We start from the raw sequence: 15,439 nt of genomic DNA on the forward strand, positions 1-15,439 counted from the left end.
TTCACTGACATTTGTCTCACGAAGAGAAATGGCAGGGCGCGTGTAGGAAGGAGTGGGAGGGACTAAAGGCGAGATGCATAACAAAAGTTATATGATGAAGGAGGTGCGAAGCGGCACAGAGGGAGTTAATACCAGACGAGGCGCTAAAAAGAACACATGTGAATACACCCTGGCGCGTTAATAAGAAACACATTGTAAATCAAGGAGTGGATAAGAGCGTTTCACCCTCGGGCAGATCTTATCGCTCAGAATCGTTGTTTTGTTTCACGTCGTTCCCACCTACCCCTCACCTGGGCCGCCGCCGCCTGCCTTCCAGTCTCCACCTGTCCCGCCGGTTCCCCGAAGAGGCACAGGGGAAGGAACCGTGACGCAGAGGAACAAAATGGCTTCCGAATAGAATAAACGATCAATCCGGTATAGCAAGTATACTAAATCTCTTAAATGTTTAACACAAATTATTATTTTTCTTCGTTTTTATTTTGCTATGGACGGTCTTTTCACGGCAAAGTCATAATTCTAAGGAAAGGACTCGTGTGCCTCGGACCGTAAGTGGCCAGAATCAAGAGGCAGGTTTGCAGGGAAGCAACGAAGGTTTAGCAGTCACTTCAGACTCGCCCTCTGATGGACAGAGCTCGTATGGGTCCAGATATGGCTGATAAAAACATGCCGTCAGGAAGAGGAAAAGAGCACAATGAGAACAGTATAGTTCATCCATTAGCCAAGCGATTTTCTTGATTGCCTTCAGCACTCCTTCACAACCCTCTGCGGGACAAAAACTCCCACAAAATAGGTGGTCTTTTAGAGAACTGATAAGGAGTAAATTAGAATTATTGAAGGTTAATAAAGGAGTACAAATGCCTGGCGGTCTTGTGGGGACGTGAGGGTATGCAAATGACCAGTTCCAGTTAGTAGATCACTCCAGGATTTTTGAGGGTGAGGAAGAAGCATGGGTCAGGAGGAGTGTGTGCAACCCTGAGTTATCTTTGTGCTTCTCTAACCCACTTACCTCCGCCAGGGGTAAATCGTGGGCACTGACAGCAGCGGGCACGTGAAGGTGTGTGTGCGTGTGCGTGTGCGTGTGTGTGTGTTTGTGTGTCAGAGAGAGAGAGAGAGAGAGAGAGAGAGAGAGAGAGAGAGAGAGAGAGAGAGAGAGAGAGAGAGAGAGAGAGAGAGAGAGAGAGAGAGAGAGAGAGAGAGAGAGAGAGAGAGAGAGAGAGAGAGAGAGAGAGAGAGAGAGAGAGAGAGAGAGACCATGACCAATATATGTGCGACAGAGACATGGTATAGCACTTTAAGGACAAATCAGAAACGTCGTGCCCGTATTAATATTAACGAGTAGTCATTAAATGGACCTCATCATCCTCAACATCAAGCCATCAGTTTCAGTCATCGCCATCTAGATCAGCAGCGTCCGAATACCAACAGGTTCTGACCATGCTATACCTCGACTGACCATTCATGAAATCATATATATGCAGACAAACGTGATTGCTCCTTGAAATTGACATTAATTCTAAACACCAATGACTCACACGATCTTTCATTCTCATCAAATCCACGGCTGCATTACATTAACCATTCCTATCTCACTCTACTATGCAAATTAACGCATATCAGAGAGAAGAAAAAAAGATGGACGCGTCTGAGTTTCTTCCCTCCATGCCTTTGCTCTTTGTAACGTTGTTTTTATAGTATTCATAAGATCTGTCTCACACAATTCAATTAATTCTATCTCATCATTTCCAACTCGTCTTCCTACTCCTTTTTTCTACTTTTTCTTCTTACTGGTCCTCCTCGTCCTCCATTTTTTTTCTGGCTTGTTTTTCATCTTCCACATCTCCACTTTCCTCCTCCTTCTCCCCCACTTCTTCCTCCTCCTCCTCCTCTGTCTCCGCAGCTTCAGCGTTAGACTTGGCTGGCATAGGATTCACGCGTCGCAGGTCACGCCGAGGCCAAAGGAGATAACGCAGTTTTCTCGCCGTCAAATGTAATGAGTTGTTATCGGTGCAGAGTAGACCGTGACGCCTCCTCCTTGAAGCACAGTGGGAATCATAGTAATGGTAAATGATCATCTTCAGAGGAAACACTCGCTTCACTGACGATGAGGAACAAGAGGAAAAAGGAGGTACAGTGTAAAATCATTATTTGGAAACTGTGGTTGATTATACGGGGCTGGGGAGGGAGGGCGATTGCGTGTGCTTTTCTTTGTTCCTTCATACATGAATACTAAAGTTCTCTTAATATACTCTTCAACTATACATGCACGCGCTAACTCTCTCTCTCTCTCTCTCTCTCTCTCTCTCTCAGCATCTCCTTCATAACTTGGCCGCACAAGTAAGAACGAATCGGTGCAAAGGACGACCTCAGTAAAATGTCACCTTTTAGCAAAGAAAGCTACCACCGACTCTGTTGAAGTAAAACACCCAAAAAGAAATAAAATCCATTATTATTTTTTGCTACCACTGATTTTGACCAAGAAAAAAAAAAAAAAAAACGGCACCACCGGGACAACAGAGCGCATATTTTGCCCCGTCCTCTCTGGCCTATCGAAACCCAATAAAGACTAAATTGCACTTGCTAAGCCATTTTTAAAAGTAGGAACTCACAAGACTCTCACTAGACGCTGATAACTTCTTTCTTGGCCACGCAGCAGGGCATGTGCAGTGGCAATGCACGTGCTGCGGCCAAAACCAAGACGCCCAGAGGCACCTTGCTTCGTCCCCTGCCAACACACACACACACACACACACACACACACACACACACAACACACAACACACAACACACACACACACACACACACATACACACAACGGATTCTTTCCGTTGACTAGGAGTGGTTACTGCCCCCCCTTGAGCAAGGGGGATGGCGTGTGTGGTGTGTGAGGTCCTGGCAGTACCCAGAGATCGACGAAAAGAGCACTTGCTCACGTCGGGATGGTACCTGCTGGCGAAAGCGAGTCCAACTCGTGATCAGGCCGTGATGAATTACACACACACACACACACACGCACGCACGCACGCACGCTCTCTCTCTCTCTCTCTCTCTCTCTCTCCTTGTTTTGTGGAAATTTCAAACAAAAAAAAGATATCAGCAAACATATTTCTTTTTCTTGCATGATTCCCTTTTCAACCATCTCATTTTTCTCTACCCAAAACAAACGTTTTCGCAGAACCTTTCCTTCATTTTCTGCTTTGCTTGTTCTATGAAGGCGACAAGTATTTACATTACGTTCTCATTCGTCTAAATGGGCCACGGAAATTACACGAGCGTGTATGCACGCAAACGAGCGCAAGCACGCACGACAGCTTCGCGCGCGCTCACGCGCGCACGCACGCACGCACGCACGCGCGCGCGCGCGCACACACACACACACACACACACACACACACACACACACACACACACACACACAAGCACAGGCAGGCTCTCCTTGTAAAAGCAGAGTTGTATAATTTTTCGTCCTGCCTCGGCGGAGAGGGCGCGCCCCTACCCCCCTCTCGGCCCGGCCAAACAAGCAGCAGCGAGACGCGAGAACAAAGAGTGCGGGGTTATCGATGAGCCGGTGTATTAATCACCCGAAACACAGGCCCAGGAGCAAGGCCACGAGAGTCCATTAATATTTGTAAGAAACCCTGACTCCGGCGTTGCTTGACGGGACAGTAACGCTAACCCCCACTTTTACTTGCACTGCCCAGATTGGATCAAAGCCTCGCTGTGGCTTGATTTTTTTTCTTATATTTTCATCCGCTTATTTTCTTCATTTAATCAATACCCGTCCGGTCACTTTTAAAAGAAAAAATACCGGAGAAAATTTTTACGAGTGCATTCGCATTATATGATCTTAATAAAACTTGAAAGGTGAAAGTTAAGCAGAGTTACTGAAGGAGGAGTGCCTCGGTGGTCAAGAATCTGAAAAATGACTGATGAATTATTGATGTAAGCTTCTTGCTGACAGGGTGAAGGAGACTCGAGTGGCCGGAGGTGTGCTGGATCGCATCAGCCCTAGATCAGAGCGGTCAAACACTGAGCTTAACGAAACTCAATTGAAGCCAAAAACCGAGACATTGAAGAACCAGATAACACTGTTGTATGAGGGTATAAACTAAAAAGAATACTCTAAGATGAAGTAATATAAAAAAAGTTTAATATAAAAAAATTTAATATAAAAAAAAAGGTTTACTACCGTGAACACGAATATTTATTTTCCTCAAAGTCTGATGATAATATACTTTCAGAGCTTCTGTGTCAAAATAATAACACTCCTGTATAATGCAAAGGTTCTGGTAATACACAAAGATTCCTCGGTTTGTTTTTGAAGCGTAGCGAGAAAATAATTAATTCCGGGAGCCAAGGAAAAAAAAAAGGATATAAATAATACTGAAAAGATAATCACTGCTGAAACCATCCAAAGAAAGTATTAATTTTCCTATCGTAAATAATTTCCCGGGCGAAGGAAAAAAGGGAAATATATGTGCGGAAGAGTGCACAGCGATCATTGTTGTGACTTTGGATGAGTGTGGGAGGGAGGAGAGGGTGAGACGGAGAGGGGGGGGGGGAGAAGCGGCGACGAAGTGGAGAGGGAGGCGAGGAACGGAAAAAGAGGAATCGGTGAGTGGGTGATGGAGTGGTAGACAGAGGAAGACCTGAGTGGGAAGGAAATGGAGTAAGAGAGTGGTGGAGAGAACTGGAAAACGAATAGTAGAGGAAGGAAACTGAGAGGTGGTTATTGAAAGGGGTTATGGGAAGACGACAACGCAGAGGAATTAAAATGAGGAGAGGTGGCAATGACAGACGCGTATTGCTGATTTAGGAAGAAAAACTAGGAAAAGGGAGGGAAGGAAATATCGTTGTAGCTTAAAGAGGAATAAAAACATCCCTCAACACCCGTCTAAACAGGATACAAAGTGTTCCTCATCGCCATAACACGTCACCACAACGGCTACACTAATACAGTCACCCTCTTCATCACCCTTAACATCCTTCATCATCTTCCCGCTGATAGCTCTTCCGCGACGCTCTCCCCCTCGACACTCTTCTCTTAAGTGGTGGTCATCTGTGCGTCCCTTACTTTGTTCTCGCTACACCCCCTCCCGCCACCACCTCCTCTTGGTCACCGCATCATTTTACCGGAGGAAGGAAGAGAGAGGTGACATTAATCATAAAACACGCTGATTAATAAAGAAAAACAAACCATTATGGCTTTGGTTCGCATTAACATTACAGATTCCCACCTCAAGCAATAAAAGCGCTGCCGGTGGACACGAGAGATGGATATGACGGTAGAGGAGAGCGACACACACACACACACACACACACACACACACACACACACACACCAAAGGACTTATTTCGCAAAATGAACGTCATTTCCTCCCATTAATGAAGATATAAGGTGGGAGGAGGAATTTGCCACTTTCTTCTGATTGGACACTTGCATAAAGGAAACGCCCTCTACGTATGCAACCTCCGCCGGGCCGTACGAGATGTGGGAAAGAGCCGAGAAACAAACAAAACAAGGGGACGTCACACTATAAAAACACTGTAGAGGTTGTCAAACGGTATACGGTCTTTTTTGGCAGCCGGGCGAGGTGATGATAATTGCCACTCTAGCAACATTCCCTACACGTGACCAATTACACTGCATGACAAGGGAAGATTCGTTGATAGTTCTGCTTGAATGAGCAAACTCATCAGAATTTTATATTGGTGTTTCTTTACTAAAAACGACTGTCCGGATGTGGGGGAAGGGGGGGGGAAAGGGATGGCTTCTGGCGGGAGGGAGACAGGGAGGGAGGAGACGGGGGGAGTAGGAGGAGGATGAAGGAAGAGGAAGAAAGGAGGTACGTGAAAGAGGAGGAACAACGAGTAACGAAGAGGAAAAGGGAGGAGGAACAGTAGGAGGAGGAGGAAAACTGAGTATTCAAATGGAGAAGCCGGAGGAATGGAAGAAAAGGAAAGAGAAGTGGAAAATAATAAAACGGGATATAAAGGAGGAGGAGAAGGAAAAAGAAAAAAAAACCAGACCGGGATGTAACATGGCTTTGTAAGAGGAAAAATTATTGGTATTACGACACTCCAATTTCCAGATAGACATTTTGAAAGCTACACAGTGGAGTCATAGACATTTGTCAGGCTTAAAACATTTCGTTCCCTCTGTATGATCGTAATATTGAATAACTCTTTATCGTTCTGATAGCTCGAAAAGAATCAAGCGACTTCCTTCAGATGTAATTCAGGAGACTAACTTAATATCCCAGCCAATGGCGGAGCCGCAGTAACGGAGATGCGGTTCACGCTTCAGTAGTATCCGAGTACTTACACTGAGCGCAGTTAAATGCAGAGTTCATTTTCTCTTCCCGGCCCACTGCTATACCAACAGGACATGTACGCACTATAAGATTACAGCAATTTGTAAATACTTCCTTGAGGTTCTATTCAGTGGGCAAGACCCTTGCTTGCTGTGAAGTGCAAAGGTGATGACCAAAAAGCTTTAGCAACGTCGGATTGAAGTACTTCATTTAAGGCATCCGGTGAGAGCCTGGGCACTGTGACGTCCGGAAAACGTCAGAAACTTATTTTACGAGAGTAAAATTACTGAGGAAAAGCTTGACGCTAATACAAATATAGAGGATTTGAAAAGACTATGCATCGTGTGCAGGTGGCATTTTATCCCAAAACTATTCCGTCATCACTGCTCATCAATTGTACCGCTAAAACTAAAGTGAAATTCAAGTTAAAAATATCAACGCACGAACACGCAACTGTATAAGATATTATTTAATCTGCTACAACCACCCGTGACGGTAATCAGGCTTGATAATCCGGAGTTCTTAAAATGATTGTGCTCACTTCCTCTCCTCCCGCCGCGCTGCCCCCGAACGGGATCCTCACAAAGAAACAATAACAAATAAAATTACCGGCTCGCGATCACATCTTAAAACTAACAATTTCAGGATGACACAAACTCAGGAAGGTGTTGGGACATGATTGACCTGCGTGTGTTCTGCAGGTGCTTGGGCGGTGAGAAAGGAAGAAGGGGGAGTTTTTTGAAGCTATTTTAAGATATGGAAACATTCGTTGTTGTATTATTTAAAGGAACGTAAAAAACAATTCAATATGGTATTAAATATAACGTCTACAATTAGCAGCCTTAAGATTTTTTTTTTAATTTACGTTTCCTAAGAGTTGTGAATCGTGCAGGGTAAAAGAAAACCGGTTGAGCGTGACAATAAAAAAATGTAAATAAAATCTCATAATTAGGTTTCCCACTCGACAAGATTCTCTCTCTCTCTCTCTCTCTCTCTATATATATATATATATATATATATATATATATATATATATATATATATATATATATATATATATATATATATATATAATTATAAAAAAACCGCTCCTGTAGCTCAGTGGATTAAGGCTCTGCCCTGCCAGGCAACGTCCTGATAGACAAGTTCGAGCCCTGATCAGGCCAAAAGATCTTCCGCTGACAAGGAGTGGTTACTGTGCACCCTTTAGGAAGGGTAATGGGGGATGGAGATCCTAGCAGTACCCAGAGATCGATCGCCTATCGAGCTTGGTCTCACCGGGAGAGTGCTTGCACGTCAGGCCGTGATCAAGCCAGTGGAGGTCAGTCAGGCCGCTTTGGTGAATTACACACACACACACACACACACACACACACACACACACACACACACACACACATACACAAACACACACACGAAAAATAAATATAAGTAACAAGTTGGTGAGGAAACAAAGAGACCAGCAAAAAAAATACACAAAGAAATAATAAAGAGAATAGCCGGCTGCCATTAACAAACACCTGGCGAGAAGGGTTAAAGCAGACAGGTAGGAAATAAGGAATCCTTGGTCTGAGTGCTTCCTGAGGGGGTCGTGTGCTTTCCTTTCCCCGCAGGTGGAAGGAAGGAGGCAAGCTGTGGATGAAAGCAGAGATGTAATCTCAGTTCACCTTCACATGACTCCTTGAACACTGCGTTGAAAAGTATGAAGCAAAATCTTTTCAATGTAGAAAACTGAAACAAAAACAGAACAATTAAGTAAACGCCTGCAACTTGGTCACCCAATAAATTACTCCCTAGTTCTTTTACATACTCTGTTGGGGGTGCAATTACAAAAAAAAAAAAAAAAAATAGGGATTAGTATTTCTTACGATGTGAGTGTGTGTGTGTGTGTGTGAGAGAGAGAGAGAGAGAGAGAGAGAGAGAGAGAGAGAGAGAGAGAGAGAGAGAGAGAGAGAGAGAGAGAGAGAGAGAGAGAGAGAGAGAGAGAGAGAGAGAGAGAGAGAGAGAGAGAGAGAGAGAGAGAGAGAGAGAGAGAGAGAGAGAGAGAGAGAGAGAGAGAGAGAGAGAGAGAGAGAGAGAGAGAGAGATTCTGATAAAAGAAAGCGGCTGGACAGGAGGAGGCTCAGCTGTCATTGGGCCGATAACTCATAATTACGGGTTGGGTTTAGGCCGCACACAATCCTGGGCGTTACGTAAACTTTGCCAGGCAAGGAGAGAGCCAAATCATCATGCTTAAGGTCAAAGGTGCTCGTATTTGTCTGTCTGAAAAAAAATATTGCAATGATTTTCCTGTGTTTGAATGACAAGCAAATTTAGCGATTCCTTAACTGGCACCTGAAAAAAAATAGGCACACGCAACTGCATCATCCAGCTCTTTCCTATATTCTAAAAGTCAAGTTCTTTTCGTAAGTTGGTTTTGTTCATCCTGTGTATCAACTAAATGAGATAAAAAGATGTCTGCGTCGATTTACTCTCGCAATACGTTGTTCAAGTTAGTCGATTATCCCGTCACCGGCGCATCATTTGAGTGAAAGGTTTCTTGCAACCCAACAAACAGGAAGCCTTCACATGGACTGCAGGGGACTCATCCATTCTGTACAGAGTTTCCGTCAAATCTGTACGTACGGGAAACGGTGACTAGTTTTTACGACTTCGAGGCTTCCTCCGAGAAGTCACGGAGGTGTTCTGTCAAGGTTCAGTGGAGGAGGCAGCTGCGACTTCCCATGAGACCTGAACAGAAGCAACCTCAAACTAACGTATAGTAAAATAATATCCACAATGGCTTCTGAAAAATTAATAATTGTTAACAGTACGTCAGTGAATATTTTTTTTATCTGATAGCTCTCAAATCACTCCCCATAACCAACTCCAACTTGTTTTGAGGTCTTTGATAATACGTAAGTATATACATTTCGCGACAATTGTGACGCTAAACGTTTAGGCACTTCAAACAGGCACAGGTACAGGAAAACGAGAGAGAGAGAGAGAGAGAGAGAGAGAGAGAGAGAGAGAGAGAGAGAGAGAGAGAGAGAGAGAGAGAGAGAGAGAGAGAGAGAGAGAGAGAGAGAGAGAGAGAGAGAGAGAGAGAGAGAGAGAGAGAGAGAGAGAGATGGGGGGAGGGGGTCCATGAACAACCACCAGCTGCCTCCCTGGTCCGAGTGTCTCATTAATCAATATTCAGGTGTATAATCTTCCCGCTGGCCAGACGACCCTGAAAAACTTCCACCCACATCCTCCGGCCCAGGGGAGCGTGGCGGCGCGTCAATGAAAGGTTTTCTTATGAATGAAAAGTTTCCGCCATCGGAGCAAAGGCCAAAAAATAAATCAATAAATAAATCAGACAATTATTAAATATATGAATTGAAAAAATGGGTATTAAAAATGGAGCAAATTCGTTCTTTAGCAAAAATAACACGCCCTTTTAATTTTTTTCAGACTGAGGTCGGACAATAAAATCAAGAGTACCTGGAGCTATCTAAAGAAAAAATAATCGTCTTCATTCATTTATTTTCTCAGTGGTTCTTTCTCGACGTCACGTACGCGGCTGATGTATTTTTGTGAGAAAAAAATCGCTCATGACATATCTCCATGTTTCATCGAAATCAGAATCATGATTTTTCTTCAATCAAGTGTAAAATTATAAATAATTTAGCTCAGCTTTTTGCTGAATACTGAAAACAGTGAGTTGGCAAGTTTCAATTTCTTTCATTTTTTTGTAAAAATTACTAGTTTTTTTGATGAGCGGAAGTAATTTTTTTCCATACTATTCAGTTCAGTTAAAAAGAAAAAAAGAAATCATGAACCACTTATTTTAGCCTGAACGCTTGATAAGATGCAGGATCCGGCAAGGGTAAAGACTTATATAGTATGAATGGTAAAGAAAAAGTAAAAGAAACGTAATTTTTTCCCTTTCACCCTTGGCTAATACAGAAAAAGCCATGAAGCCTTAACACAAACCATTGTACACTAAATAATTACATAAAAAGATGAGAAGGAAATGAGGGGTATGAAGGTTTTATAAAGAATGGCAAAGATCAGAATCGCATCACAAACAATAGTGGAGTTTACTTACCTTGAAAGGAAGTGACGTGAGTTTGTTAAGGCTGATGGCGAGGCGCCGCGTGGTGATAAAGAGCGGTAAGGGATCTTCAAGCTTCCTTTGGGCGGCTCAAGAGTTATGGCGGGGCGGTTGGTGGCCTGATTTAGGGCGTGCGTGCGGCCCTCTGACGCCTGGATGGTCCCGCAGCCACCTTTGGACTTGACCAGGTGATAAGTTATTATTGACAGAGCACTGTAACTATTATCGTTAAAGGAATGATATTTAAAACACTAATTATGATAAAAATAGTAGCGCTAATAAAAAATAAAAATATAATAATAATAATAATAATAAGAAGAAGAAGAAGAAGAAGAAGAAGAAGAAGAAGAAGAAGAAGAAGAAAAATATCATAATAGTTGCTATCATTATTAGAAAGAAGGAGTAAGGGGAAGGGGAATACTTTAATCCCGCCTATTTTCGTTGCTGTTATTCACAAGGGGTGAAGCAGGACAGCAACGAAACTATCACAGTCTGTATCAAACTCACTTCGTAACCATCGTGTTTTCCTTGCACCTCCTTTCTAAATTTTCATAATATTCCGACTACTGTTATTATCATTATTATTATTATTATTGCTATTATTATTATTATTATTATTATTATTATTATTATTATTATTATTATTATTATTATTATTATTATCATTATTATCATTTGTGGTAGTAGTATCATTATTACCATTACTTCTACTGCCACACCTACTGCTGCTGCTGCTACTACTACTACTTTTTCTACTAGTACTGCTGTTATTACTACAACTCCCACAATCAGGTTTAGCATAATCCCTTTCTTCCCCATGGCTTATCCCCATTCGGAGCCACCAATGTCTGCCCTTTGATAAATTTCGACACTCCGAGGTTAATCAAGTAATGACAACGTTGTGGGATGATGACACGCCTCCCTCTCCCTCGCTAAAACGTGCAGGAATCTGTCAGGGCAAAGAGTTCAATAACAACGAATTTATCTGCCGGGACCCATTGAGCCTTGTCTCTGATACATAGTAAATCCCTTCCCTTTATCTCTCCTTCCCTTCAGTAGCATACACAGTAGCGTTCTCGTAACGGCATATAATGTTCGAAAAATGATCCCACTGGCAATGAATAGTGATGACGGCTCATAAGTTGTAAAAATCACCTTTTACTCCCCGAGGCCTCTTTCAGTATAGCCGCATGCCTTCGGAAAGGATATAATAAAACTAATACCTAATTTATTTTTTCATTCTTTCTTGCAATCCAAATTATATGTGACTAATTATAAAAGGTTAAATAAGGTTAATGTAATTTTGTATCAGCAGTTATTGAGCACAGCCACAGCCATTAGCTTTCTGTTAGGCTTCATCATTACTACCCCGAACTCCAAGGTTACATCACACACCTCTAGCCAATCCCCCACCAACACCCCTTCATCAAACTTCACCGCCATGTTCTCCACGGTCTATCCATCTCTCCGTCGTCCATCTACTATCGCCCTGTAGCTACATTTCCTACCAGCTTCCCCGTGCACTCTCAATATAAACGTTTGCAAATCTTATTAATGCTCGGCTTACTATTGGAACACTTAATTTTTCCATGACTTTCGCAAAGCTTATAAGCCTGAGTAAAGTTCCCTTACCACACGTACGTGAGTTTGGTACCTGGAGAAAAGGTTACTTCACCGTGGGCTTGAGGCAGGTATCGGTAAATGTCAGCGTTACGTTACATCCGGAAAACGTACATTCCTGGTGTGTGAAGTCGCCAAAGTAACCTCCATATCTATTTTTTTTTTCCTGGATAAAAAAAATATATATATATATATATATATATATATATATATATATATATATATATATATATATATATATATATATATATATATATATATATATATATATATATATATATTGCAACACCAGTAGCCGTACGAACTGCTACTAATGCTGCTCCAGCTACTACTACTACCACTACTATTACTACTACTGCTGGAACTACTATTACTGATATATATATATATATATATATATATATATATATATATATATATATATATAAATAAACAAAATATCTATTATTAACGACCTCAACTACTGTTACCACTACTACTACTACTTCTATTATTATTGCTACTACTTGTATTAATCACATCTGCCTTGGCAAATTATATACTGATTGTCACAAATTTTTTTTCCCAAGACTAAGGATCGTAAAGAGAGAAAACAACATTTTTATTAACGTTTCGCTTATGGCGCAGGTAGACTTTCTATATATAGGTGGAGCCTGATGGTCAGGCCCAGTCCAGTCTGGCGCAGGCAAGTGTTTATAGTGGCGCCATCTTGCTTGGCTCATGCTGCTCCCCGGAGCTCATCTTTGACCCTCTTTTAGAGATAATCTGGAGTCCGGGTTGATTAGTAGTCGTCAGGACAGCATGTGGGTAGTCAGCGATGATAGAAATATTGCCGGCTTGTTTTTAAAGTCAGGCAGGGGCGGACGCTGCGCCAGCACGCTTACCACTCGGCCACTAAGGTCCAAGTCATAGACATTCCATATTTTTTGCGCGCCAGTGCGCGTCCATCACGTTGCCCATAACGATAGAAAAGCTAAGAGAATTTTTTTTTTAAATTAATATTACTTGTTTCAGATCGCCTGGGATCCTTTCTTCCTTTCTCCCTCAGACTCCGTTTTCACTCACCTCTTATACTTGCTGCCTTTATTACAAAGTGGAGTATAGGTTGCCCACCCACTGCCTTCCCCTCTGGTAGCCTATACACTTACGGACGCACATGCAATGACTACACACGTTTCCATGAAGAATTTAGGCAACAGACCGAAAAATTAAAGGCTACTCGGAAAATAATTGCGTGACGGCAGCTCGTAACTAAAGGTACTTTTGAATTACGTCATCGGCAGGGCAACGGCGAGTCGTCTTCACTCCGCACCAGTGGCTCGCGGGGTTTCAGGAAGAATAAAACAATCGCAGGAACAACCACTTTGGCTCGCCGCCTTTTAAGAGCGCCCTCCCCTCCCCACCGAGTCCGATGATCATCGAGTGAGAATAGTTTCATTTCCTGTTCTGCCCCGATAGTATACCTTTGAGTCTATTGGAAAGTTATACGTAATCTTAATACAAACTTTCAGGAGAGGGAGGAAGTGAAGCACCTCAGGTTATTAGTTTCTCAGACTCGAAGGAAATCAGCTGAGAAAACAAGTAGATGACAGCTTTGACTGCCTCGGCTCATGTTTTTAAGGTGGAGGGAGAACAGCAGCGAAGAAATCCAAAGTTAAACTAATTGAATATATATCTTTTCAAACCGAAAGAAAAAAAAAGATGTGTATGTGATAAATCAAGGTTTTGTAATGACACGTCCACGTACTCGGGTTGGGTTTAGAATCTCGTCCAAACTAAGTGGTCGACTGCAGCATTAGCGATAAATGTTTAGATATACCACTTGCCGCAGGAAAACAAGCTTGACAACCTCCAGACACAGAGATTATATTTGAGACCGTTCATTTAATATCTGTTGACAATCGAAAATGGGAGAATTTAAAAAAGAAAGTACCTACGAAAATCTGAATATCATAAATGAACGCGATGTTCAAGTAAAATGAGAGAGAGAGAGAGAGAGAGAGAGAGAGAGAGAGAGAGAGAGAGAGAGACTAGGGGGTGAGTGGGGGGTAGGAAAATGAATAGCGACGCCAAATCTACGACAACTCCATTTTCATCACTTAAGACAGAAGGATGCACTTCGACTAGACTCGACGCCTTGCACGCCGCGCTCCCTGCAGCCGCTCATCTCACTGCGCCGGTATCACAGTGGCTAATTATGTCGAGGAGGAACACGAGTCTATTAGCATAAAGTGGTCGTCAGTGCAGTGAGCGATGTTCCGTGGCGCCGAGTTGTGGAAGCAATCAAGACTAGGGCTGGCGCAGTGGTGATAGCGGGTGTTGTGTCGCCGGTGATAATTCGAATGAGTAGCTGCAACACGTTGAATCGTGAAAGAGGCGCCATAAGTGGGGGGGAGGAGGGTCGGCGAGGCGACTCCAGTTGAATTTTCTGTCACCTTCACTACTACACAACTGCTAGTACTCCCTATACGAAGAATTATACCTGAATTTCAGTTTAAGCGACGACAGCAAATCTTTTAATTTAGTGGTTTGCCAATACATAACATCAAACGCAGTAAGACGACAATGGTGTGTGTGTGTGTGTGTATAAGAGAGAGAAGGCCGAGCCACTACTCGTTGCTTTGATGGTAGGGTTTGTATCCCTGCCAAACAGTTTGTAGTTCTGGACCAAGAGAGTCTAACATTGTTCCGTATATATTCAGTACACGTAAATGGCGTTACATATTATGTGTAAAAATGAGAGGAAATTTTTGTCTGGGTTTTGAATGATCAAATACAACATAAAACACTCGTATAAACAATAGCTGGTTAAACGAACTACATTAATTTCTTTCACGGAGCTCTGCTGAATAATCCCAACTTTAGCTTACCTTACTGAGGCTTCGCAGCAGCATCAAACACCAAAGTAACCATTGCATTTAATCTTTACTTCCAACTGTTTGGTCCTCACCTGACGGCACAGCTCTCGTGGACATGTAGCACATTATGTATTCCTGTTCCTCGTGCCTCTGCCAGCCCCGGCTGCATCCTGTTAATCACTAAACATAAACACGTGTTCACCCGCTCACAGAAAGACCTCCTCTGCCCTGTGTGGTCCGGAAGCAGTGGTGCCAGACACCGGGCTCAGTTGTCGCGGGACCTCGTTCGAACAGTACGTAATGTTCGAACCGCTGAACACACCAATGCAATGACACGAATTCAAAACCCTGGGAGACTAGTACTAGTCCTCTGACCTCCCAACACTTTTCCATCTCCCTGTCCTCTTCCCCGGTAACCTACAGAGAGAGATCAGTTGAGGTAATTTCACTACTGAACAACAATGAACCCACCTGAACACACGATACAATTCGACCAAAAGCTACTTATCATTCATATGAAACAATAACTTTAGAAAAATCTCCAAAAAAAAATTTGTACAGACATAAAGGA

The 15,439-nt window shown here is 42.7% G+C and overlaps 1 long non-coding RNA gene across 1 annotated transcript in view; it reads right to left on the minus strand.

The window, feature by feature from the left end:
- The window catches only part of LOC126998002 (uncharacterized), a 66,325-nt gene extending 51,222 nt beyond the window's left edge, over positions 1–15,103 (minus strand). The window contains exons 1-2 of the long non-coding RNA XR_007752597.1: positions 14,961–15,103; positions 10,385–10,569 (exon numbers count right to left, since the gene is read on the minus strand). This is a non-coding gene — a long non-coding RNA (uncharacterized LOC126998002). The remainder of the gene's footprint in view (positions 1–10,384; positions 10,570–14,960) is intronic.
- Between the last annotated feature and the right edge of the window lie 336 nt (positions 15,104–15,439).

The sequence above is a fragment of the Eriocheir sinensis genome, chromosome 2, assembly GCF_024679095.1.
Source record: "Eriocheir sinensis breed Jianghai 21 chromosome 2, ASM2467909v1, whole genome shotgun sequence".
NCBI classification, from domain to species: Eukaryota; Metazoa; Arthropoda; class Malacostraca; order Decapoda; family Varunidae; genus Eriocheir; species Eriocheir sinensis.